The sequence below is a fragment of the Platalea leucorodia genome (assembly GCF_965183815.1).
Source record: "Platalea leucorodia genome assembly, chromosome: 2".
Taxonomy (NCBI): Eukaryota; Metazoa; Chordata; class Aves; order Pelecaniformes; family Threskiornithidae; genus Platalea; species Platalea leucorodia.
Window position 1 is genome coordinate 109257291 of NC_138824.1, and position 26825 is coordinate 109284115.

A 26825-nucleotide genomic window follows, 5' to 3' on the forward strand; every position below is an offset into this window, starting at 1 on the left:
AGTTTACACATTAATTGGATAGTGTATTTAATCATCTTATATCTATGTTTCTTACATTGTTCCGAATATGAATGTAAGGAAAAGGGATAATGGTCCTACCAGTACAATGTACAGAGAAACAAAGGATAAAGTGTAACTGGAGACGAGAAAAATGTGTGAAGATTTTAGAAGAAATGAAAAAATAGTCAGAAGAGGGCAGCCTTTTCACATAAACTGTAAACCAACAAATATACAGAAAACATCTTAAGTTAGTCCTTTCACTATAGTTAAGCACGCCAGTGGGGGGTTAACTTTGTTAAGGGAACTGCAACATGCACAAAACTTGATCACAAGAAGAATGCTTCTCTTTTGTGCTACCTTCAAAGGACAGAGGCCTGGCTTTGTAGTTCAGAAAATAGATTTAGATGTTGTTTTAAAATGAGTCAACAAAGGGACATGTGATAATCCTTTTTTTTTTTTTTTTGTAGCTGAAGGCAAATGAACTTTGAATACTTTGGGTATTAAGGGCAAAATACGCTTGCTTAAATATTTTTGCAGAGACGTAAGCCAATATTTAGATTAAGAACTAACAAAGCACTAGTAAATTAAGCAAATGATACTTTATTAATGCATTCTTAATCATATCAATCTGTCTCAGTATTTATTCAAATACAATATGTAGTCATGAAGACTGTTTCAAATAGTGAAATTTTTATCATCAGCAATTGGCAGACTACACTGGTTTTATACAGAACTTGTTGCAGCCAGTAGACTCCAGCTACAACTAGTCTGTAACTATTCCAGTGAATATACCACTGCAGTGGAAAAAGAGAAATCCTAAAATTTGAATGAACATCATTTGTGAACTGATACAAGAGATTATGAAGACGTGTTTGTTTTAACTTCTGATTCCTGAGTGGAAGGAGTAGCCTTGTGGCTGTGTCTCTTTGCAGGCAATTTAGCCCAGAGTAGGTCAGGGCAACAGAACAGGAACTCCCAAACTGTCTAGGGAAGGCTTTCTGAAGATCACCGCCAGTGTAAGTAAGTAAGCATACTTCATAAACATTTAACACAAACATGACAGTTACATGCATTTTGTGTCAGTATCTAGTGGAACTTTTCCACATTAAGACCTTTCCTCAAATCTCAAATTAAAATGTCCAGCATCTCGGCAAAGCTTAATAACTCAGCCATTGTTGCCAAGTGACTTCAAGACCAGAGGCGTCTCATGGCCAGCAGCTCAGAGCAGGAGCAGAGGGAGCTCTTATCTCATCTGCCTGTAGATACTCAATCTACTGTCTGTGGAAAGGGTAAAATGTAAAAGATGCAGGCCAAAGAGGAAGACTATAGTCAACTCTATATCTGTACCTTAAATCAGCAGCGTTCCTTGAACATACAGGGATTTACACCAGTAAAAATTAACCCAAGTGCTTTTGGACCCCCTGTTCCAAACAGTGTATACAGAGTATATATCTGTTGTGGTCTAAGAATGGGAACCCCAGTTGCTAGCTATGCAAGACCATGCAATTTGAACACATTTTGTCTGTTCAAAAATAGAAAGGAAAGGAAAAAGCAAGTCAATTAGAGGATTAAGGGTCTTGACTTTCCAGAGACTTAATATGCTTGTATATATTTAAGATGGGAACTTTGCCCATTTTGAAGTGCTTCTAACTCAGGTTGTTATTTCCTTTTAGCTGATATGTCAATGAATCCCTGAAAGATGTAAGATAACACAGCCACTTCTTTCAGAAGCCTTTAGTGAATTAGATTCTGCAGCATTTTAACAAAATGGTCTGAAATTAGAATTAGGCTAAAGTGATTTTTTTTTTTTTTAAAAGAACTGACTAGCAACAGCTCATGCACATAGTGCTATTAGTTTTTTCCTGTGTTAAAGAGGAATTTGTTGCACTCAACACAGAAATAATCTCTTCAAATATATTTTTAAGTTGCACAAACTAGGAGTCTAATTGAACTAGCTTGATGTTCAGACTTTCTTGCTACCTCAGAATGTTTTCCTTGTCAATTAGGAGGAAAATGTCATGAATCAAAGTAAAGTCTTGTGGCCTTCTGATCGGCGAGAGGCAGTGGCAAGTGATTTTTAAGAATGAAGTAAAAAACCCTGGGTAGTTGAAATAAAGAAATGTATGATGTCAACGCAAGGCTAGTTTGGATTTCTCAGTGTTTCAAAACAAATTCAGATGTTGGCCAAGCCAATGCAAGGGACCCCAAACCTCTCACTTTAAAAAAAATCAGAAATATCTCTAGTGAAGGAAATTAGAACCCTAGAATTATGTTGCTGGAAAGGCAGTGGGAATGAAGGAGGTGAAATCAGAAGAATCATCAACCTTATATTTGAATATATATTGATGTAATTCTGTAACTCCAAATCTATTTTAACATGTGTCAAATGTTAAAAAAGTTCCCAAATTTCCTTAAGGTTTGGAAATCTATCTTGAGCAGAAATTTGTGTCTAGGCACTTGGCTGAGTGAGGACTCAACTTCAGTTAATGAAGTTTTTAGGGCTTGATTCAATAAAGCATTTAAACTCCATGTGGTTTAAGTGATTGGTTAAGATGAGAATTAAGTAAGCACTTAAACAGGAGCCTACCTAATTGCAGTCTCAAGCAATGAAGTATTTTTTCTCAAAGATCAAAGATTTTCTTAGCGCTCAAAACTGTCATAAAAGATTTAGTCTGTGTACATTATGCAAGTCTATGCCTTTGTTTCAGCTAAGAAATAAATACACAGCATAAGGAAGGAGCAAAGAGTGTCTAAAGGCTCTACCAATCTTCTCCCTCCCACCCCTCTACTCCATGCTGTAGTTCCCAGCCTTCAAGCAAGTCTAAGGGGAAGGCAGAGAGTTAATCATAGCACGGCATACTGCTCAGCATGAGGTGCATGCATTGTCATGTATTGGATGCCAAGACACACCCCTATTCCTGTAAAATATAGCAAGACATCCTCACTGTGGATGCAGAGCAGATGGGGCTTTAGCTTTTCAGTTCTTATTCAGTACAATTCTTTCACTTTAAAGCATTTGATTTCCAGCTGATTTTCCTGAAAGGAACAGAGGGCTGTATGAAAGGTGTCAGGAACTGTGCTTATGGTTTGAAGGTGTTGTAGTATATATAATACATATTATCGTATTTTAAGATAGCTGAATTTTGGATATTTCCCAATGTTTTGACTAGCAAAACACATGGGATCCTGGTAGGTCCACGTTATTAAAGAGACACATATAAATTGGAAATTTTCCAGAAACAATATGACTCTGCTTGTCTGTTAAGATCTGTCTCCTTCTGAGCCTGGTTGAATTGGAGGTAGTAGACTTGTATAGTTGTCTACGTATATGCATGTAATAAAAGCTTCAGCTCTCGTATAGGTTATTGTTAACTTCTCCATAGGATCCCTAGGGCACCCTTGATTATCAATCAATCTAATTTTAAAAAGTGGGCTTTTTTCTCTTTCTCATTTTTGCATTCCTTTCTTTCTCAAATAACCAGAGAAAGACTGTTCTGGTCACCAAAATTGCCAGATTTACTTTGAAATCATATATCCTTATTGTGGAAAGAATACTTTAAAAAAAGTCTTAAACTAGAACCATTTTTTAAATAAATGTAATAAACATATAATACAATATATAATGCTATAGCATATAGCTCTATCAAGTGAAGGACTTGTGCTGATTGCTGTTGTATTTGGTCCATGTGCCCTAACTTCTGCAGTCAAGAAGAGTTTGTTTTTTCTTAATGTCTCTGAACCAAAGTTTTTTTTCCCCTTACTATTACTGTCTTTCTGGTTGTTCTTTGAAGTACCTACATCTATATTTTATTAAATATGATAAACTGAGGAAAGAAAAGGAATATCATTGGATGAAATGAGGCCAAGAGTTTCACCAACTGTTCAGCAACCCACACAAAAAGACTGTGGGTTGTTTGGGGTTTTTTTGAGTGGGGAGGCTTGGAGAGGTCAGGGGAGCAGGGAATACGTAGATAAGCATCTTTCTTGAAAAAAGAATAAACAGAGGCTTTATCCAATATGTGCAAGTAGGCATCGAGACTTGAACAGAAGCTGACCTCAAGTCCTTCCCTGAGGACTGGTAGGCAATGCAGAGCGATGCGGACAAAGCGCAGTCAGTCACTGGCAGATCCCTACTGGTAACCCTTTAGACTTTTGGCTTTCCTGCAAATGTAATTGCCACCCAATCTACCGCAGTGTATTTTGATTGGTATCAAAGACCTACTGTTTAAATTGCTCTAGCTAAACTATGTCACCTTTATAGGGACAGATTAGGAAGCTTATAGATTTGAGGACTTTGTAACTACCAGGACAGTGGTGACAAGTCTCAAAGAATGGAGCCAGAAAATAATGCAAATCTTCAACCCGATCAGCAGTCTAAAGTGAGAGAAATAAAGAAAAATGTAGGAAGTCTTTCAGAAGGCGAGACAGTCAAAATAATGACAAAAACAAGCTCTGGAACATGCTCAGGGAAAAGGAGGGAGATTTTTGGGTGCAGTGTTATCTGGGAAAAGAACTTCGAAGGAACCTGTCCCCTGGGGGGGACTTTGTTCATAGACATAGTTGCATCCCAGGCTGAGCTACATGGGGTTAGTTCTAGTTCAGATGAGTGGGTTTTAAAGTCAGAGCTGGATCCTGAACTGTCTATCAGCTGAAGAAGTGCTGCCTCCAGCAAGCGCTGCTCTCCACCCTGGTACACTCTTTGCTGGGAGCCATGCCACCCAAATTTGGCTCAGCCAGCACCTCCTCCTTCCCCTGCCCACTCAAGCACAGAACAAGAAGTCCCCATCCCTGGAACTGCCTGCAAGCCTGGCAGCTCACCCGTTCCTTCACCTCCCTCCAGCAGCGATTTTTCCTCCCAACAAAAACAACCCACAGGACCAGAAATGTTAGTTTACTGCTTGGTTCTTAAAGGTGATGCTCAGTGACAGGATAAGTTTTGTGCTTAAAAAATAGAAGTGTCTTTCTCACAAAAACAATCCCAATGAACAATAACATTATTGGCATTCTTCAAAGTGTAAAGGCTGAAACGAGAAAAAATGAAGCATTACTGTATCTACTCCTGAATGGCTTTCAGGTTGCAACTGAAGGACTGGAGCAGTGTGATAGCTAGTGCCAATACTCTGCACTCCATGCCTTCTCTGTATATTATGCAGAAAGCTCCAAGTTTGTTACGTTGCAAGGTATGGTACTTTTTTTGTTACTATGTCTTGAAGTATTCAGCAGAGTCAGTGGAAAGATTCCTGCTGATTGCAATGGGCTTGAATCACACCCCCCACCACCACCAAAAAAAAAAAAAAAAGAAAAAGAAGAAAAGAAGAGATTATATCAACATCAAATCTAAAGCCAATTAAGGGGGAAAAAAAAATCTATAAACACCTGCCTACATCAGGTACAATGTTAATGAAACTTTGAAAATGCAATCCATTTAAAAAATTAAAATAACTAGAGCTTTTTCAGTAGTTTTATCCCATTATCTACAGGGCCATAAACATTGCACTTGGTTTCTGTCTCCTGCAAGACTTTGAAGAAGAGATAATGCTTTGCAGCATACAAATCACAAGAAAAAAGATCCAAGATTGAATAAAATAAGCTTGAAATGATTCTCTAGATGGAGATGCAGCTTTTGCCTACAGTGTTAATATATTACAGTTTGGCATCTCTAAAATATAGCTGTGAAGTATGCTGTGAACCTGCTAATTAATAAGACTCTCTTTCTCAGACATTTCATTAACCTAAACTTTTTAGTTTTCTGTAGATTGAATGCATGCATGCCTGTTTTTAACCTTTGCACAATGGCTCCTAATGTTATAATTAATTTATTCCTGCTAGCAAGAGGAGAATATTGGGTTATAGAAGTAATTCAAAATGAGTCATGCATAATTTATACTGATCAATATTGTTGAGCAGAGTATTTTATTTTCTCTGATGACTTTTCATTTTATGGAAATAATGTATTGTCAAAAATACAGAACTCTAATGTTTAATTTATCATTTAGCTTTAAACAAAACACAGGCAAATATTTAGAAGGGTCCAGACTAGACATGAACATAAAGAGTTAAAAATACCTTGCTTGCCCAGGTATTTTTGCTTGCCCAATTACCCAGACTATGTCCAGTATCTTCTAACATCACCCTATGTGGATGCCTTTTTATTTATGATGTACCACAAAAACTGAATCTGTTTTTTTTTGTAGAGAGGACACTTCTGATCCTTCTGTTACAGCTCTGCCTAGAAGGTGAGAAAAATCAGCTGAGAATATTATCCAAGAGCTGGAAAAAGTCACGTCATGTACAGGTGGGGACAGAGTAACGACTACACCCAGTTCCTTTTGACCCTGACGCTCCATCACTGCTAAAGGCCAGTTTTGCTCCTCACTTTCCCCACCTATTGGATCAGAAGAGGAGCGTGTTTGACGATTCGCACTGTGGGCTGTTGAACTGGGGGGGGACTGAAAGGGAGCAAGGGGGGAATTTTCCCTTCCTACAACACTGGGCTGGTCAAGTTTCTTTGGTTTGTTCTTCTTTGCTTTTTCTCCACCCATATCCACAGCAGGTGAAGAACCACAAGGGTTTGGTTATCCGATAAACCAGGCTGGATATGGGCTGGCAGAAAGAGGGTGAAGGGCATCAAAATACCTCTTCTCTGTGAGACCACAGGGTAACAAATAACAGTCATTAGGTCTCCTTTAATTTTTAGCCAAGGAGGGACTGAAGGACTAGCCAGCATGTCAGTGGGCTGATGAGCACCCTCTGAAATAGGTTGGGGCAATCATGGGAGGAATGATTTACTGCTGAGAAATGATCCCAGATTTAATGAAGCTGCAGCCTAATTAAACTATATCCCTTGCATCTTGTCCTTCTTCCCTTTTACCTTGTTTTCTTCCTCCTTGGTGTTATTGCTGATGCCATCACTTTGCAGAGCTCCAGGAGGGGAATTTGCTAGTGTGTTGGCTACCTGCATTCACAGGTACCCAAAGGTTGGTGTATGTCAGGTTGCAATGCTGATGTTAGATGAAATGGAAGAAGTACTGTTCTGTAAATAACTCACCTGTGAAAAACCATCAGTTAATTCACACATTTTTCATTAATGGTTAAGGTTTTGTTTCCTGTGACAGATGCAGTACTAAATATAACTAGCTGGGTACTTCTTCAGCACAGATATCAGTTGACGTGAATTTTACTACTGATTTAATTCCTTGTGAAATTAGATTTAAGTCCATATGAGAATAATGCCTTTATTTAATGGGCAAAGAAGGCAAGAGTACTCCATGTTTGGGAAAATAAAAGGTACTTCTGCAGCAGGTAATTGTTTAAGATATGGTAATTAGGAAGTTAATACGTTAGTAAAAAGGAATGTGAAGGAGGTGGATTGATACAAGTTAGAAAGAGGGTATAGTAAGTGTTATTGATGCAGGCTGTTGCTCTTCATGTTTTGCATGTCTATGATCAGGTGAGTACAGAAAGAAGACTCAGTAAATCTCTAGGCAGAATAAATTCTATTTTTCTTGTTAATGTAGCAGGTTAATATTAAAGTATTTGGAGTCAATCTTAGCACTGAGTAGACCTTAACTTCTTAATTTAAACAATTGATTGTAGATGCTCTTACTCTCTTTTTTTTTTTTATTTTCCTGTAGCGTTTTTTGTGAAGCATTTTCTTATGTAGTGCCTATATAGTAATGTCATCACAGTTGGAGAATTATATAACAAGAATGTTGTTATTATGGTATCCTTTCCCCCCCTCTGCCCAGTTTGGTAATAAATAATTTTTCAGGTATTCAGTTACGCACAGACTGTTTTGAATTCACGGTATTTTTCAGTGTGCAGATGGCTTTGGTTTTCCTGCTTTAGTATTCATTTTGTTATTCCCCTTGTGATTGTTCTGGCTTAATTGGCGTTTATTATATAGCTCTCTCCTAATTATATACTTGCATATTGCAAAGTTTAGGGGTTTGAATGTCTCTTATGTGCCTATTCTGCAGCTCTTCATAATTTTTTTTCAATATGCTTTAACACTGCAGTCATTCCAGAGAATATCATTAAAACTATCCTTAATATCTTTTAACTTGTTAAGGGTGGCAGTTCAAGTTTGTTTTCTTTGTCATTCTTATTCCATGCTTTCTTGCCTAGCACTTTGGCAAAGTGAAATGAAAATTGCAGAACAGCAAGAAGAGTAAGCAAGCCAGTAATTATCTACTTTGTATGCTTATGTTGTGAAGTATTCCATCCTGAGTGTTTTGAAGATTTAGGGATGCGTGCTTGTTTCAGATGGATGTAGAGTTACAAATTTTTTTTCTCAAGAAATGGTCCTGTGCCTGCATTGGTCTGCTCAATTCAGATCTTGTCTTACCTGAAGCTGAAACTCCTGTCTAAGTGATGCTCAAACTATGGTTTCACAACATGGCTGAACTGAATTGGGAAACAGACTGGCTTGAAAATAGTAACAACAAAAGCAGAAAAGAGCTTTTGCAGACCCAGCTTAGTTCCCAGATGTAGTTCATAGCATACCCTCGCAAACAGTTATTGTAACTTAGTTGAGGCCCTGGCTACTGTGGCTACAGTTTCCTGTACCAAAGCTAGCCAATTTCAAGGTCAGGCTACCATAGCTGTTGAATGCACTGTGACCCTTCTTTGAGTTAGGAAATCCCTGCTGTGGTTGGAGCAGTTTGCAGTCTTACCAGTTGAGTCAGGCTCTCTCCAGATCGGTCTCTTCAGCACTTAAGCTTTCTTGTCCAGCTGCTTTTCTTAAATTGAGAAGCTGATCTGAAATATCCCATCTCCACTTCTTCCCCCCCCCCCCCCCCCCCCGCCCTTTCCTCACTGTAATTTATTGCTTCTAACTTCTGCCAGCACACTGTTAAAGGGGTAAACTGATCAATGGAAAAATCTGTGTGGTAAAAATAAGCTAAAAGACATCTCTGAAACATTTTTAACCCAGGAAATTACAGAAGTCTCTCTCATTGCACTGACTTCCAGCCAGTTGTATGGGATAACTCGGGGAAGATGAAATGAAGTAGGAGTATGAGAATGGTCTGGTTTTACTGCAAGAAATAAACATGTTTTAAAGCATACCTTTAGTCTGTATTTTAGGTTTTCTTTGAAATCATTACAGCTAGATGGTAAATAGTAGGACTTTTGTGAATCAATACAAAGACGCCTGGGTATGTGGCTGTCACAGTGTTTTCATTACAGCAGAGACAGGAGGCATATTTCCAAAGAATAGAATATATCTTCTTGTCTTCTGTGGTGTCTATCCTGAATATTTTCACAATTTTTCTTCCATCTGAAGATAACATTCAATTGTTCATGTTTGTTTTAGAAAGAGAATATGAGTAACAGAATATTTCAGTTGTTATGACATGTCGGTAGGAGTTATTGCTGCTCAGATGTCATGTAATAATAGGAAAAGAACATAAATCCTGAAAGAAAACAAAATAAGATTTTATTTTCAGTCTACCATGACATTTCAGCCTTTTCTGGAGCAAATTACAAAATATACTAACAACAAGTTCCAACTAAAAAAAATATATCTATAGGAATTCTTATTGAAGCCAATATAATTATACATAAATATTTGTTTTCTCGCTGAAAAAGTGTTCAAACTGCCACAATATAGCTAAGTGTATAAGTAAACAAGAGCATTCAGCAATGATCTCAGAATTTTCCAGTTCAATATACTTCATTGTGCAAGTATCTATGATTGGTTCAGTTATCTATTAAAGTAATCCGATTATCTGTGTAAGTTATGGTCTCATGACGTTTTTCCAAATCCAGGGCACTGCAGTTAGTAGAGATGACAGCAGATCTACTTTTCCCTGAATTTCACTCTTTCTGGTTGGTTTCCTTCTTAGGTGCTTTACTCATTAAATAAATTGCCTCCATTCCTATGTCCATGCTTTCCATATGTGAAAGATTTCAGTATCAAAGCACTCTACCCTTATGCAAACTTCTGTTAAAATGAGTAGGAATTTTGTTTGATTGCAAAGCACTGGGAGGGCCTTATCTGAATGCTGCATAACAGCTCTTCTTATCTTTCAGGCTTCTCAGATTGAATTAGTCTACAAGAGTTTTCTTTTCTTAAGTTAAAAACGAGCACATAATTTTCATTTTTTCAATTATCTGTAATACATTGGAGGAGTTTTAATTTCTGAAAGAGGAAGAATGCAGAAAACATTAATTTTTTTTTTTTAACTAGGCATTCCTTTTATCTTATTAGAGCCACACAGAGTGTCAAAACAAAAGGATCAGAAAATATAAAACACATTCCAAGAGACTGATCGTTACAATCAGTTTTTTGAAGTTGAAGTGCAAAAGTTATCAATGCAAGCAATGACTAGCTCTGATTACATCCATTTGTGTTAAGAATTCATAAGCAGTACAGGTTTATGAACATGAACAGTTTAACTAAAGAAGTTCACATCAGAAGTAAAGTAGCCGATTCCTTAAATTTATATGCTTTTGTTTTATCTAGTAGAAAGACAGACTTTTAAAAAATAAAACATTTTAAGCTACAGACAGAGAACAGATGATAAGGAATGCAGCAGTGCTGGAGAAGAATTCAGAATTTGGGAGTGTAGGAAAAATATGATCTATGTAGATACACTATAAATATGCATGTATATGTGTCTGTGGAGAATGCTGTTCAATGGAAAATGCTGCAGGAAAAAGCAGTGGAAAAGTCAGCAATGTTTCATTTGTGTAATTTTCTTGTATTGTTTTCTTCTATAGAGGAAAAAATTCTCCTGCATTCTGGAATGAAGTAGTATGTGTTTGGAAGGAGGGAGGAATTTGGGCTCATTTATAGAAGGCCAGGAAAAAAAAAATGCAGCATTTTGGGAACATATTCTGATTCTCCCTATTGCTACTGATGGTCCCAAGTTTCCTTTGTTACTGGTGGGTTACAAAATGGAAACCATAAATAACTAAGGATTTGTAGCATTTTCTTCAGGCTGCTCCCCGGGGCAGTTTTGTGGCAAATCCTGCAGGAATGAATCTCTGTTGACTCTGTTCCTTCCTCATGGTGACACCTATTGGCAGCCAAAAAATGATATGATTTAGAGCTGCTGAGACACCTGTTGTTGCAAGAGCTGTTGTTCTATGGGCTCAGGATGACTGCAGGGAAAAGAGGCAAGGACACTAAAGGTGCTTGCTAATGAGCATATACTATATATGTGTATAGCTAAATGAATAAGCTGTAAGCTGCTTGTGTCCTTTTGTAAATTAATGTACTTGTTCACTGATTTGACTGAGTCAAATCCCAGTCCAGGTGTTGTCCCGTCAAGGGGAAAGGTGCTGTCTTGACAGATGTCTGTCTTTTCTGTCTCCCTTGCAAAGAGGTTATTGTGGTTTACAGCAAGAGTGCCAGGGTGCCTACATCCCATTATTTTCGTATTGTCTGTTATGCATTGCTGTAGAAATTATATGTAACTATTTGGTAAGAGCATGAAATCATCCTGATTTCAGGTCCTTCTTCTAGTTTCATATAATAGTTTTCATATCAAGCATAACTTTATTTCAGCAAGCTAATAATATACCTAGAAATATCAGGTATGTATATAATATGCTATATATTAAAAAAAGTCTACAGAGGTGCAGCTACCAGCAAAACAAAAATTTGTGTTGCATATGGGTGAGCGATGTTAAAGCATCAGCCTCTGTTAACCTACGTAGGCCTATAGCAAGGCTTTAGTAGTCTTTTATCTGGTTTCAGTGGTGCTTATACCTGGAGTATCACCCTGTTTGCCAATACTGGGAAAAGATTTTCACCCTCCTAGTCTTACATCACTGTGTCTGACAGTTGCTTTAGCTAGCTGAGTAAGGAAACTAGATCAAAACCATGTTTGAGAGGTACCCTATTGCTCTATATCATTGCTGGTATTTTTTGCCTTGGGAGCCTCATCAGATGCCAAAATTTCCAGAACAGATTTTTCTGCTCTAGGCTAAGATAATAAGGAGCAGAAACTCCTGAGAGCAGTTCAGATGTCTATGATAATACTACATTATCTCCTAGACTTTTTAAGGAACCGGGGGAGATGTCAATATTGGTCCCCCAAGGAAGCAGGGACGGGCACTCTACCTTTTCTTGATGTAATGCTATCAGTGTTTCTATCTAGGACTATCCCTAATCAGGGGTAAAAAAATGCTAGTGGTGGAAAGCATTGCCCAGTATTTAGGGCAGTGGCCCAGGAATCCAGAAATGAAGATTCAAACTCATGGCCGTGGACAAAGTGTTCCCCTTCCTCTGCCTCAGCCCTCCATCTGTAAAATGAAAAACAATGGTATTTCTCTGCCTCCCAGAAATGTTACAAATGCATTAAGGCTTGTGAAGCACTTGCTATTTAGTGACAGGGAATACAGAAGTATAGAAGATAGAGTTCCTTGTGAAAAAAGCTTTTTGCTATTAAGGAATTCTCCATAGCATTTATTTTACTCCTAACAATCAGTTTTAGCTGACAGTGTTTAAGTACTAGAGCTTTCAGAGATGTCTGCTTTTTTTTTTTTTTTTTTTATTGCAAGTGCTATCAGCATTTCTAAGTTAGACCAAGCTGTGCTAGACTCTATGCCAAATTGAAACGTCTACCTTCTAACATTCCTCTGTGTTCTCTGCTTTTTGCAGTGATCAAACTTATAACTGGACATACTATTAACATAGATGACCTACCCCAAAACAAGGTTTGTGAAGGGAACTTTGTCTTCCCCTTCCTCCCAGAGTGGCCAGCTTTCTTGTTGCTTGATCATTCATATCTTACAGGGAAATATTTTCATGGTTTTACTCGGAGGAAATTAATTAGCACTGGTAATGGGGAAATCGGACCTGTGGCCATTCCCGCCTCAGAGGAGGGAGTGGCTGGACTCAAACCAGGCCTGCTGAGCTGGCAGGAGACCTCTGCCATTCCTCACCCCCTCTGCTAACTGAGCACTGTGTTGGCGAGGACGGTGTCGTTAAGCTGTCACGGATGACACAGAATCAAAGCTTTAAAAGCTTAATAAAATACTATACATCAGCTGGTTTCACTTGGGTGAAAAATCAGCGTCCAGGCCCTGAGTGCCTTGGGGCCTGCCATCAGGCCTGCCCCGGCCTGCCCCTGGGCCTTGCTGGGCTGGGCAACACCCTCACCCTGACCCGGTCCCGTCCTGGGGGCTGCCTTCCCAGCCAGGCCGGGCTGCAGCGGGGCCTGGGGATGGCTGGGCGGTGGCTGGCCCCGGTCACCTCCCCCAGCCTGGCTGGCCTTGCGGAGGCTGAGGGAGGTGGCGGGTTGGGGAGGGAGAGCACCGCGGCCTCTGCCCCCATGACGCCTGGCACAGATTGATCCACCATGTTTTATACTGTTCCCATGAATTATAACGCCGCAGACTTCCTTGCAAATAATATTCCCAAGGGCTTGATAACTTCAGGAGGATATATTCAGCCTGCCTCTTCTTCCTAGGTAGCAGTGCCTCTATTTTTTTATTTTTTTTTAATATATTTCTAAGTAGGGGGGAGATGGCAGCTAGCAGGTGATGAACAGCTCCCTCGGCCCCGTGCGCCTGTCGCTGGTAGGAGAGACGTGTAGTTCCTGCCACCAGGCATCGGTGCACCAGTGTCGGGAACTGCACACCGCAAGGTGTGAACAGCCTGGCTCCCAGCTCTGGCAGAGACTTAGCAGCCGAGAGCAGGGCCATCTCAACTACTTGCCGTGATAGCACTTTATGGCACGTTTGCTTTCCAAATCCTTTTGGAATCAGAAGCAAGAACGTTTCCGCACCTCTGTGCGATTACAGAGCTGCTTCTGTAAACAGGTGCAACAGAAATCATTTCTGATGCTTGCAGGATTTGATGGGTGCTCTGGTGGCCTCTCACCTGAAATCCTCGTGATGGGACATTCTCCATCGGGAATACTGAATAAGTAAAGTTGTCAGGGTTCAGTATGGTACCACGTGGATTTAAAAGCTAAATTGTATAATCAAATAATGGCTTAAGGCAGGAGGAATTGTTTTGAGAGGATTGTTTTGGGCCATGGAGCCTGGTTTATTTTTGTCTCATGTTTCAAGATTGTTTGGTAAACTATTTCATGTACGTGAGAGTTTGTACTGCAATGGGCACTCAGCTCATCGTTTATATGATTACATAAATAGATCAGAGATCCAAATAGGCTGAAATGCTGCTCCAAACAATATGCAGTCTAATACTTCCTATAGAATTAAATAAATGTAAGCCTGTCACTTTAAATATATGGAAATCTCTTGACTTTAATGACACAATTGCAAGACTTTCCTACAGCTGCAAAGCACATGACTAATCTGGAGTGAGTCTTTGAAGTGCAAATTGTACATTTCCCACCAAACACGTGAAGTAAAAGATAGGAAACATCAATTCACACTACTGACAAAAAAAGACTCCAGTTTGTCACAAGAAGAAAGGTTTTAAATTTGCAATTTTCATCTACAAGATAAGGTGTTAATGAATTTTATATTTTATCCAGATGGGTATGTAAATTTCTTCTGAACTTTGTTACAGAGCATCTATTGTGCAACTACTAAAAAGGGTGGAGACTGTAGTCAGTTGAGGGGGAAAAACGTCTAATTTACCTTGTCGTGTGGTTTGTTTTGGTTTTTTTTTTCCCTAGTTCTTTCATGGATTCTGACATGGGAGCTTCGTCCAATGCTGTGATTGAAATCAGTGGAAATACATCTATCTATCTATTTTTTTTTTTTTTTTTTTAAATAAGTTTCAGATCAGGCCAGTGTTGGAAGAGGCAGAAAAATCTCCTTTTGAGTTTAGTCAGAGTAGACAATGTCCAACACTCTTACCAATTCGGGTTTTTTTTAGATAATAAGCCACATTCAATAAATTGAAAGGCATTTCTTGTGAGAGAGGTGGAGGGTTCCATATAAATGACCTTGATCCTGTGATATCAATTGCCACCAGTAGCAGACAGTGAGTGTTCATTTACTTTCTCTGTAGAAGCAGAAGAAGAGCTGTAGAGCAAGAGTTAATTTCCTAAAGACAGATCTATTTCGACGACAACAACGAAAAACCCCAAACTGCGGAACTATTACGTACAAAAGATTTTGCTATAAAGTCTGACCTCTGTATAAGCTGAAATATCGCTTTACATCAAGAGTAGCTGAGTAATTTGCAAAAACCTAACAGAAATTTAACCTATCCACAGTTAGAGAATTGCACTTATATTTAAGTGGAATACCCTGTATTTCAGTTTGTGCTGCCTATTGCCTCTTGTCATGTCACTGGATACCTCTGAGAAGAGTCTGGCTCTGTCATCTTTACACCCATAAAGCCTATATAATTATGATGAAAGTGTTTTAAGTAGTTGAAGCTCCAGATTAGAGTAAGGTGACCAACGGCTTTTGTTCCGGATTTATTCCATTTTCTTATTAACTCTGTCTCTTAGGTTATGACTTTTATTTTGATGTATGAAGTTGTATTACAGGAATTAGGTAACATGAAGTTGAAGCCTTTGTTAAAATGTGAGGAGCAATCAGCTTTACAGAACTATTCCCTACAGCTAAGTCCTAAGAACTATTTCATATCTGAAACACATACACTTTAAGTCATAGGTGGCTGCGTACATCTGGCTCTTCATAGTAATGCAGTCCCTGAAACATTTAAAAAATTTTGCTCTGGAAACACTCCTCAACCATGAATTCTATCTCCAATTACTAGGAATTTTTCAAGTACAGACCACTTTCAAAGTGCAAAACTGAGTCCAACCTAGATCTATCTCATTTATGGAATAAATCACTACGATGAATGTCATGCTTGGCTACAGCAGTGTAAATGTAAAGTAGATTCATTGAAGTCAACTGGGTAACTGCAGATTTATGCTGCCATTAGTGAGAAGTGATTTGCTGGAAAGGTTTGCTTTTTCGCTCCCTCGTTGCTACAGTTTCTAGACCAGTAAAATGTGTAATAGTTACTATTAAGTGACATTCTAACAGTTAAATTGCGAAGAGGTAAAACTTACCCAAATCAGGCATAAACAGTTATTTTAAGTGCTTACTTCCTGCAGGTAGTAGGAAACTTGAGTTTCCTAGGAGGATGTAGGTTATGGTGTCAAGCTGTTTCTCTGTCCAACCGTTCCTTTGAAATGTAATTGTTCTGTTAACGAAGATAGTGTGATCTTAGAGACAGTAGCTTCTGCATTTTGTGAGAATAGGTGCCACAGAAGAGTCAGATACTATTAGCTCACCCCAAGGGAAAGAAAGGTTGTGGGGTGAACTTAATCCTTACTAAGTACCAAAGCTACAAGGGAGAAAGATGTTACCAACGCCCCACTCACAGGAAGACTTCTTCCATAATTCAGATGTAGTTATCACACATATGTGATGCTCATGTATGATGTAGTTATCACACATATGTGAGCTGAAATATGAAACAACATCACGCAACACTTGGTTTGATGAGCCTTGTTGTTCCTGTAAATCAGCAGACCGGTATATAGTAGCTTCTCTGAGTTAATATTATCTTCTTGGTGTAGCTGGAGGAAAACGAGAGCATATCAGAGGGGCAGTGAATCACTGCAAATTGCAAAACGACTGTTTGGATAATCCATTCTTGCAAAATTATTCTCTCTATTCTAATAATATGCACAAACAGTAGGTTTCCTAGCTGTCAGCAGCACTGGATTTGGGGGTCTGTTGCAGGACAGGGTAGTGGGGGAAGGATCCTAAGAAACTTCAGTCTTCACCTCTTTTTTTCAGGCCCACGTTTATGGCAGTGGCCATTAATGACAGAGTCCATTGGAAGAAAAGGGCAATGGAAAAATATTTTTCAGGCCCACCTGAAATAAGTTAAATATCAACTTTGACATGAGCATCTAAAGAGTGGCCTTGTCCATTAGTATTTATCACGGTAATAGTCATCAAGCCTGGTAACGCCATACTTTTTCTGTGACAACTGCTATCTCTATTACAGCAAATACAATGGATCAACCCCCCTGCATCAATTCAGCAGATTGATAGTGTACTTTAGTTTATTGCAATCTTATTGGTCTGCAATGTATATCTGCCCTTGTGGCTACCTTCTCTTCTTTGGAAAAACACTTTCAATCTAGCAATTTATTGCCCGACACGCTTCTTAAAATGTCATATAAAATTGAATTTTAATAGACACAGTTGGTAATAATCAATGACCTTTTGGGAGATATTGTGCCAATAAGTGGTTACAGACTATTTTGCCTGAAATATCTGCAATGATCCTATTCTTTTTCCAAGTACCTGAATAATTCCTCCAGGAATTTAATGAGAACTTCACAGGCTAGTAGATAGGGCAAGTACTCTCTCTTGCCTTTTGGTTGTGGTATCTGGAAAGAAGGTTTCTGCAAACAGAGCAAATGTGTAGACTGAATTGTATAACTTTGTATTAGGAGAGACCATATACAGCGTCATCACATCTAATATAAGTTGTGGCTGCACTGATATTTTTTTAAAGTGAAATTTCCCATACCCCAGCCACCTTGCGGTGGGTTTGTCTGGCTACACTGAGCAGAGTTACAGGTTTGCCTGGCTGAGCACCGCCCCTGAGGTCCCAGGTTAGTTAATATAGCTAAGGCTTAAGTCTGTGCTGCTATGGTTAGATAGTTACAAACACGCAAATTAACTAGGTTAAAGTTACACATGGTGCAATTACTGTTTGGATTGTGTTTCAGGCGGACACTAGAAGAAGGATTCAGCTATGGGTGTCTATACTGGAAATATCAGTTTATGTAAGTGGAACTAATTGTGTGAATTTAGCAGTGGGTAACTGCCTTTCTCAGGGAAACAATTCCATTACTTTAAAAACTGTTTACTAAAAAGGTAACAGTGGGATCAGCTTATATCATAAGCTGCCAGCTGCGAAGTGTTAAGCTTCATTAAAAGCTCAGTGTCCTGTGTAGCACATCTGACTTATGTGAATGGTGCACTATGAGACAACTTAAGAGAGGAGGGAATTGCTCTCCATATGATGTCCTTCAATTCTGTCCCTAAGCAAGGACCTTGACTGAGCCTGGGGAACAGGTTACTGGGCAGGCAGGCAAGAAAGGAAGAGAGAAAATACGTAGAATAACTTAGCCGGTGTTGTGGGCTGACCCCAGCCAGTAGCTAAGCACCCACACTGCCACTTGCTCGCTCACTCCCTCCCTCCCCGTGATGGTGTGGGGAAGAAAATGGGAAAAGTGAGAAGACTCATAAAGACATTTTAATAGGTGAAGGAAAGGGGGGCCAAGACAAGCAAACAAAAAGTGATGAAAAAGCAGTCATGAACCACCTCCTGCTAGCAGACTGATGCCCAGACAATCTCTGAGCAATGGTCACCTTCAAAGCCAACCTTCCCCCCTGCCCCAGCCCCTTTTTCCTGTACCCCAGGTTTTATTGCTGAGCATGATGTTATGTGGCACGGGACATCCCTTTGGCCAATTTGGGTCAGCTGTCCCAGCTGTGTCCCCGAACTTCTTGCATATCCCCAGCTTACTCACTGTGGAGACAGAGTGGGGAGAAAGAGAAAAGCTTGACTCTGTGGAAGCCCTGCTCAGCAATAGCCAAAATATTGGAGTGTTATCAGCACTGTTTTAGTCAAATCTATACAGGCTGCTGTGAAGAAAGTTAACTCCATCCCAGCCAGATCCAGTACAGCAAGAAAGCATGGTCAGGGTAAAAAGAAAAGATGGGCATCTATGGTGAATTTTTGATGTTCCTAAAGTAGAAGAAACTTGGTGATATTTGTCCCTAATTGAATCTCGTATAAATAAAAGAAAGTTCAATGCCCAGTTCTTGATGTATTCTAAGTCACAAGTATGAAGCAGACAGGATTTGAATTGTCAAATTGTCAAGTGAAGATGACTTATTGAAAAGCATCTACAAGATGCTTTTGGAAAGTATTTCGATAGTTTTTCTCAATATTTTTAGGTTTTATCTGCAGAGATTATTCTTTGTGCTCAACATAAAGTAAAACATTAGCTACAGGTGCAAACAGTTAAGAAGTTTATCCTGACTAGGAGGGTAAATATTTTTTGTTTTAAAGGAAACAGCCAGCTATATAACAGTGTGCAAGTCCAGAAAAAGGTGCCTAAAATCCTTTTTACATAGGCCATGTAGGTTATCTATTTAGGATTCTGCAACAAATTCTTCAGTGGGAAAGATGGTCAGTATCTTTTTTGCTGTTTAGTTATAAAATGTGTTTATATTGCTACAGCCACTACTTATGACAGTCTAGGACAAATAATTGTGTGATAATTAATGGCTTGCCAAAAAGCTTTTCTTTTCTTTTTTTTTTTAAACAAAAATTTATTCAAAGGGAATTTTAAGCAGGCACTTTCAATGCTCAGTTGAAAGTATATCTTGGCAGACACTATTTATCTGCCCCACTACTTGAAATATAATGAACAAAGTTGATACACTGCAGAGAGAGAGAATTGAAAAGGAAGTGCAAAACACCAAATGGAAGTATCAAAATGCACTGAACTCAGCAAAATGCATTGAAATATGTCATATTACCGGTAAGGTGACAGTGGAGGGAGGGTTTCCTAAACCAGAAGTAATACATTTGTAGCCAATGGAATACTGATTTTCGGTTGGAGACATAATCATGCACTTCAGGAGAGCGATATAAATCCAAATGAGACTATATTTTCTAACAATAGACACTTCTGAATAAGGGGGGGTTGTCTAAATGTAGTCGAAATGTTAAGCCCTTGCAGTTATTTTTTATGAAGTTGAATCTTGGTGTAGAGTTGAGGTTGATTTATTTACTTATTTATTTATTTTTGTGATGAAATAACATTGACGTTTAAGGACTCTATCAAGTTACATTTGGTATACATGGTAACCATGACCTGACAGTGATGGCTGGGTCCTGCAGCCCACTGACTGAATAGATTTCTTAGTTTAATTACAATAAAGGGTGAAAACAATTAGCAGGATCAATTCTGTCTACCTCTTTGCTTACATCGATATAAACTTCTGGACTTCTGCCTTTTGGATGAATATCATTCCTACTATGACTGACAACTGGAGAATGTACTTCTTTTTCTCCACTTTTATTCAGATCAATTGCTGTTTGTTAAATGACAGATTAGCTATCAGGAATACTGTGATCCATGACAGCTTCTGTTATTATTGGGTTTTTTTGTTTGTTTGGTTTTTTTACTTTGTTTGGCTGGTGTTTTTTTTTTTTTCCTTAACTTTCACTGTAACTCAGCATCTCTGTATTTCACTTTCTTGCTTAATAACACATATCTGTCAGGACTATTGTAAGATTGAAATCCTTAACATTCATAAGGCATTGTGTTACATTGGTAAAATCATGGAAATTATTTTATGTTAGTGTAATAATGGAAGTAATGGCATCATAGAAATAGAAGCCTCATTCTTTGGGATTCAGACTTGGAATAATTGGCATATCAGTTAGGCTTTTTGAGTTGAAAAATCTGACCTAAATACTTTTTCTTATATTCAACCATAACAACTCTTCAGAGCTCAGTTTCATGATTTGAGGTGTGGATTCCTCAGTGTTTTCCAAAATGTGAGAGAATTAAGAGGAGGTGTGGATGGTGGGATGGTTCCTTGGAGCTTGGGTAGTCTATATTTGACCCTCATGTATATGAAACTGAAATGTAACTTTCAGAGGAACTAAAACTGAATATGAAAGTACTAGAGAAGTTGCTTAACAAACATCTCTCTTTGATCCTGCCCTACTCTAATAGCAGAGGAACACTGAGGTGAGAACTGTTGCTAAGAGTGTAAAACTTAAATTGCACAGCTCCTTCAGAAAAAGAGCAAAAACTTTAACGTACCATCACGTGTCTTCTATAAAGAATAGCAACAACTTTCTTTTTCCCAGCATATAGTAAGAAGAGAAATGCAAACAATAGAAATAATGGTTACTTCCTCCACCACAGCTGCTCTTTTTTTTTTTTTTTTAATTAACAGATTAATGTGCATGAGTGGTATGGACACTGCCATCCATACCCACTGTAGCAAGTGAGGCAGAAGTTAGTAAAATAGAGGTTTGCCCATCTCTGTAAAAATCCTTTTTCCCCACACTAGCATTCTAGTATTACTATGAGCCTTGCATTAAAATTATAACATGATTTAGCACTTGAATATAGCAAAATATAGCACTTGAATGGAAAGATTAGTTCCTTACCAGTCATAATCTCAGTTACAGCATCTTTAGCAATAAACCATTCTGAATCACTGGACTTTGTTACCCTTCTGTAATTAGTAGCTCTCCTTTTGTAGGGCTGTTCCTAGGGTAATGTTGATGAAAAGTGTTTTGAATATAGCCTTTGGGAAAGCTTATATGTGTCTTCTATGTGCTTGTGCTACAAAAACAAGTGTATCCATCTCCCATTGGTTCTGCTTTTTGTTATTTTCATACTTCATTTGTATTGGAAATAGTAATCTCCATACATATGCACCTATGATTACTGCAATTTATACAGCAAAATAAGAATCCAGGCATGGTTTTGGATACAAACAACAAAACTACTGTAGCAGCTTCTGTGGAGCTGAGAGAGTTGCATGAGCCTGTCTAATCTAATTTCAGAGTTCCAGCTGCGCTGAGGTCAGGAAGGATGGTGAGTGAGATGGAAACAACAACAAAAGCAGCAGCAGCAGCAGAAAGTAGGAAACCATTAACTAATTGGAAGAGAAAGGTGTCCATCTTTTGGTCAGAGAGAAACACCAATTAAAATATGTCAAGGGTACAGCTGAGAAGTTGTTGGGAAAAGGAGACTAAAATGCCTTACCAAACACTGATGTGAAAGGGAAGGTTAGAAAAATTGCTTGAGGCAGTACAGAATTATTGTTAACACAAGGGGAGGAAATATTGTAGACTCATATAGCTGAATACTAGCTACAGATAATGATATTAGTATAGGTATAGGCATAGGCCAATGTTAGAAGATGACAAGAAGCTGTGAGAGTAGTTTACATGGTAAATTAGTGAACTGGGGAAACAGTATTTGTGTTTTCCCGGCTCAGTCATCAAAATCTGCAGCTATTTTCACAAGGTTTCCATGAAGGTGCCTCCAGCTTTAATCTTTCATAAGTATATGCTCACAAGAAAGAAGGGTAAAGCCTGAACAGCCTATGGTTCTTCCTTTTGCTTGACCAGAACCTTTTCTTCATGAAAAGTGAATTAAATACACTCAAACCTCTCACAATCCACTCAGCATATTTTTGAGGTACCAAGTGGTTCAAACATAAGTGGCTGCTGGGTAGGGCTGAGGATGTAAGCACCAAAGAAGAGCAGAGGATTCGTTCTCTGATTCATTCTCAGAATTTTTCACAGTTACGTTCTGCTGTTTCCCAGAGCAAAATGTGGACTTCCAATTCTTTTTCCTTCAAGGATGAAACAGCCAGATGCAAGAAAAGGAGGTGAGAAAAGCAAGGGAAAATTCAGGAAGAGGAAGATATAACTATCATACATATAAACCATGCATCCTCCACACTGGAATCTTTGAAAAAGCCATTTAAGACTTCAAAAGGTATGGATACTGCCAAGTGTGTGATTCCATGGTACTTTCCATGGTGCATGTGTTCTCATTTTTCCTTTTGGAGGCTTCCCTGTCCAGTGTAATTTAAACTGCTCAAATTACAGTGTATTATAACAGTCCCTGAAAGGCTACTGTGCCAGACAAGGAAAGCAGCTTGTTCCAGACTAAGTTTCTAGACCCATCATCAGTACCTGGGGAATACCCAGTTAGTTGTTTATATTCATGGCTGTCTGGCTCACCTGTCCTTGTATAGAGACAGAGCATAGGTGCTACACGACAAAATCTAGCTCAGGACATCCTTGTTCAGGTAGCCTGCCCAGTAGACTAGTCACACCTGTCCTGACAGTAGGCTAGTTCAAAGCAAGAATAGCACACTGCCTTTGTTAACGTCAAGGCAATGGTTGAGACACTATAGCACAGAAACCAAAGTCATTAAAATGATTTTTACATAGATTTTTAAGGTCCTTTGATGTGCAGCAGAAGGAAACTTTCAGAAAAAGTGTTTCTATATATATGCTTGCCTACTTTTAACATGAACTTACAAGAATATATAAAAGAGGAATTCAAGAAAAAACAAAAACAAACAAACAAAAAAACCCCAAAAACCCAAAAACTCTATCCCATTAAATCTCATTAGATGAATCTATTCCCTGGAACTTATATCTATTTAAAACCTTATTACCAACACACAGAATCTTCTGTTCCATTCTAGCTGTGTGTCCTATAAAACATAAATGTAATCAGGAACAAAATGATAGGAAAATTCTTCATAAAATAGCTATCACTTGTTCTTGGGGCTCTTTCTCCTGAGCTATGGAATGGATGGTACATTGCTTGGTCAAATCTAAGGAGACCAAACAAACTGTTCTCCTCCTTATTCTAATCTCCCTAACTAGTATATTCATGTCCAGTAGTAGAAATTTCCTTTGGAATTCAAAGAAGTTATATTCATAAAACTTTCTGGGAAGTTGCATAAAAGGAACAATGTTGAATCATCATTTTCAAATCAGAAAGTGTGTTTCGGTAGCTTTCTGACCAGTTATGTCTGCATATGTTTTCAATGATGCACTTCTATTGGTAAAAAGGTAGTTAACAGGGGTAGTTAAGAAATATGAAAATTATAGTATTTATCACTGTCTCATTTTGATTCAGAAGAAGGCATGCTTTTAAGTTATGAGCAGTTTGTAGGTAATAAGCTATATTTAGTGTAGACGGTCAAGTAAATACTTTCAAAGCTGCACAAAATCCTACCTAATTAAGTGAGATGTAACTTCTCTGCAGCCAGCTTCTTCCTATCAAGGTCATTACAAAGTGTTATGGGATGTGATGTTATTTCCCATTTCATGATAACTGGTTCCATTGGTTTTTTCTGCTATACACAAAACATTAATCTTTCTGGAGTATATATTCATCTATTCCTATGGTACCTTCTTCAAAGCTTTCTATTGATTTATGCTTTTCATCTGTCATTTACAAGTAACTGTTCTAGCCCTTATGATTTTTTTAAACTATTCCCTAGATTACTGTTGCTATTGATTTTTTTTTTCTACCTTTGTGTGTTATTTTCCAGAATTAGTCCTTTTTGCAGCTTTTCTTTTTTCAATATGTATAATAAAAAAACCTGGAGCAATCACTTGTCTTTCTAATAAAGGACATAACCAGTTGCTGTGGTGCTATATTTCCAACTCTTCGTCTTTCAGAAAGATATTAATGATTTTTGAGTACATCTATTACAGAACAGTAGCAAAAGGAATTGAGGTTTCTTTGAATATACTAGCTCATTCTCTTTGTTACCTTGACCTAAAAACGGTTTATAAAAATAATTGAAAATCTAGTTTCACTTTTGGGGGGATTCTCCTCACCCTCCCAGTTATATTCCCTTCCTCCTCTTCATTGTCCTTTAAAATGCCTATTTCTACTCCTTTTTAATTCTGCAAGCAGGCTGGTGGCCTGCAGTGTCTCTAATGGAATACCACTCTTAAAATCTGTGCATAATATGCCAACAAAGACAATTGCAGGTCTGTAAGGGTTCAAGTGAGTTGCAGGTGTTTTGATGGCTTAAAAGCCAACAGAAATGCCTCATAAATTGGTTCTTTATTAAACTGAGAACAATAGTTATAATTTTTATTTTCCAATAAATCTCAAGCAACGCTGAGGTACAGAGTACTATACTCATCTGTGCTCTAAAATGCAATTGGAAATTTGTTCTCTTCATACAGAGCAAATAAAAAGATTATTTGTTTTTTTGTTGTGGTGGTTGTTTTTTTGTTTTTTGGGTTTTTTTGGTTTTTGGGGTTTTTTTTGGCATCTATGGGGCATATGAACGTTATTCTTTCCTGTGCTTGGAAGGAGGGAGCTAGCATATAGGTACATGACTTGCCAAAGGAAGAAAGTCAACTTCCCCAGCCTAACACCAAAACCAAACAACCCCCCCATCTCCTAGAAATGTGGTTTCACATATCTGGAAGTGTAAGTAGTGCATCTAATAATAGTCTAGGGGAAAAAAAAAATCTATTTCAACTCTCCTTACTGAGTCTTCTATGTGTCCTTAGATTCTTATGTGTGAGAATCTGGTCCTACCAACATTGCTGAGGTTTCAAAACACCCCTTTAAAAAAAAAAAAAGCAGAGTGGAAAAACAGATATGTTGTTGTTGTTGTTTGTAACAAACATTACATGCCGGAATCCCAGTCACTATTTTTGGGGTGATTTATTTTTCCTAATCCATTTTCCAATTGGGTTACCACATACCCAGTGAATAATTGCCTTCATTGAGTGCTGCTTACTGGAAAGCATCAGAAATAGCATGGCTTCCTTCCTTTCTTTTTATGCATCTTCATGTTTTTAATTCTACTGTGATGGCTAAAATCACTCCTCTTCCACTACTGTAAGGGTGTAATATTTGCCTGAACAACACTTTTATTTGGAGCAATCATCAGTCTTTTCAGTTATGATTTTCACCGCCTGTCCATCTGTTCCCTGCAATGTGTTTTCCCTGCACAACGTGACCTCCGCAACCGGGGGAAGCCCTGAGGTTCTCTCCCTCGCAGCGCAGTGGCCACTTGCATTTGCTCCAGCACTGTGCTCTGTCACTCAATCTGCAACAGCCACGCTGGTGGCGGTTGTGCCCTGAAGAAGACATGGGAGAAGTACTCCTTTAAAGTAACCAAAGGCTTGTCTTCTTCTCTGCTGCTCAAAGTTTTTTGCCTCTGAGGCAGTAGAGGAAGTGTTTGAGGTTTGGGGTTTTTGTTTGTTTGTTCATTTTAAAGAAAAAGTATCCAAATACTCATTTAGTCACTGTAGTTTTAGAATCAGATTACTGGCTGATACAAAAACAGCACTGAACTTTGATTTTTTTTTTTTAACTTTATTTATTTTTTTTTTTTTAAGGAATTTTGCTACCAAGAGCTGAAAAGATGAGCAAAGGCTTTCAATTCAGTTGGTAGAATGCTCATTGTTTTTAGGGAATGTGAAGTGAGAAATAGAGCTTATTTATGAATGCTACTGGTCAAAACAGAAAACTAAACCTTTGTTTAAATCTTATGTGCTGACTCATTGTTTGAAGTTATGAAAACAGTGTTCAGAAGCAACAAAAGACAGGTAGATGCTGTGATATTCCTCTGGAAATAAGATTTCCTCAGGCATCAAAATGCTTTTAATGCTCATCGTCGGGGGGGTGATGTGGTAGTGCTTTTTCATGGGGGGAAAAAAAAAATCCACAGTCTCAACTTCACATTTAACAGCCTTGCTTTTGGTATGAAAGGCATTTGACAAGTGAACCCATTACGATAATCAGGAGTGCTGCTCTAACAACTGCTGTCAGGCAAAGAGCTTCTGTTGCCTCTCCTCTCTTCCTACTCCTTTACTTAACAGCTACATTCAGTGAACAGAGTCAAGCTGTAAATAAATAATTCTTAAATAAACTGGAACTTTGGGGTCTGGCTTTCAACTTCTGCCCTTTCCTGTCCCTTCTGAAATAAAAGAAAAAAGGAATTTTCTTTTAGGTTCTGATTTTGCATTAAAAGGAGTAGCTACATGAATAAAAAAGGCATTACTACTAAACATAAGCTTACTGCTTTAAATGCCAGGATACAGTAAGGTGGAAAATGCCCATCCAATGTGACCACAGTTGTATCACCATAGTTTAATGTTACATAGTAATGAAATAACATACCATGTGTTGCATGTGTATTTGTTAGGCTTACACAAGACAAAGATTATACTGGTACAAATATTTTGGCAAGAAAACCGTGCTCTTACCAAAACAGTTGGGCTGCTCTAGTAAGTGTATGTGTAGGTGGGTTCCAACTGCAATACTTTGAACTCTGTCCATTTACAGATTACGGGGTTA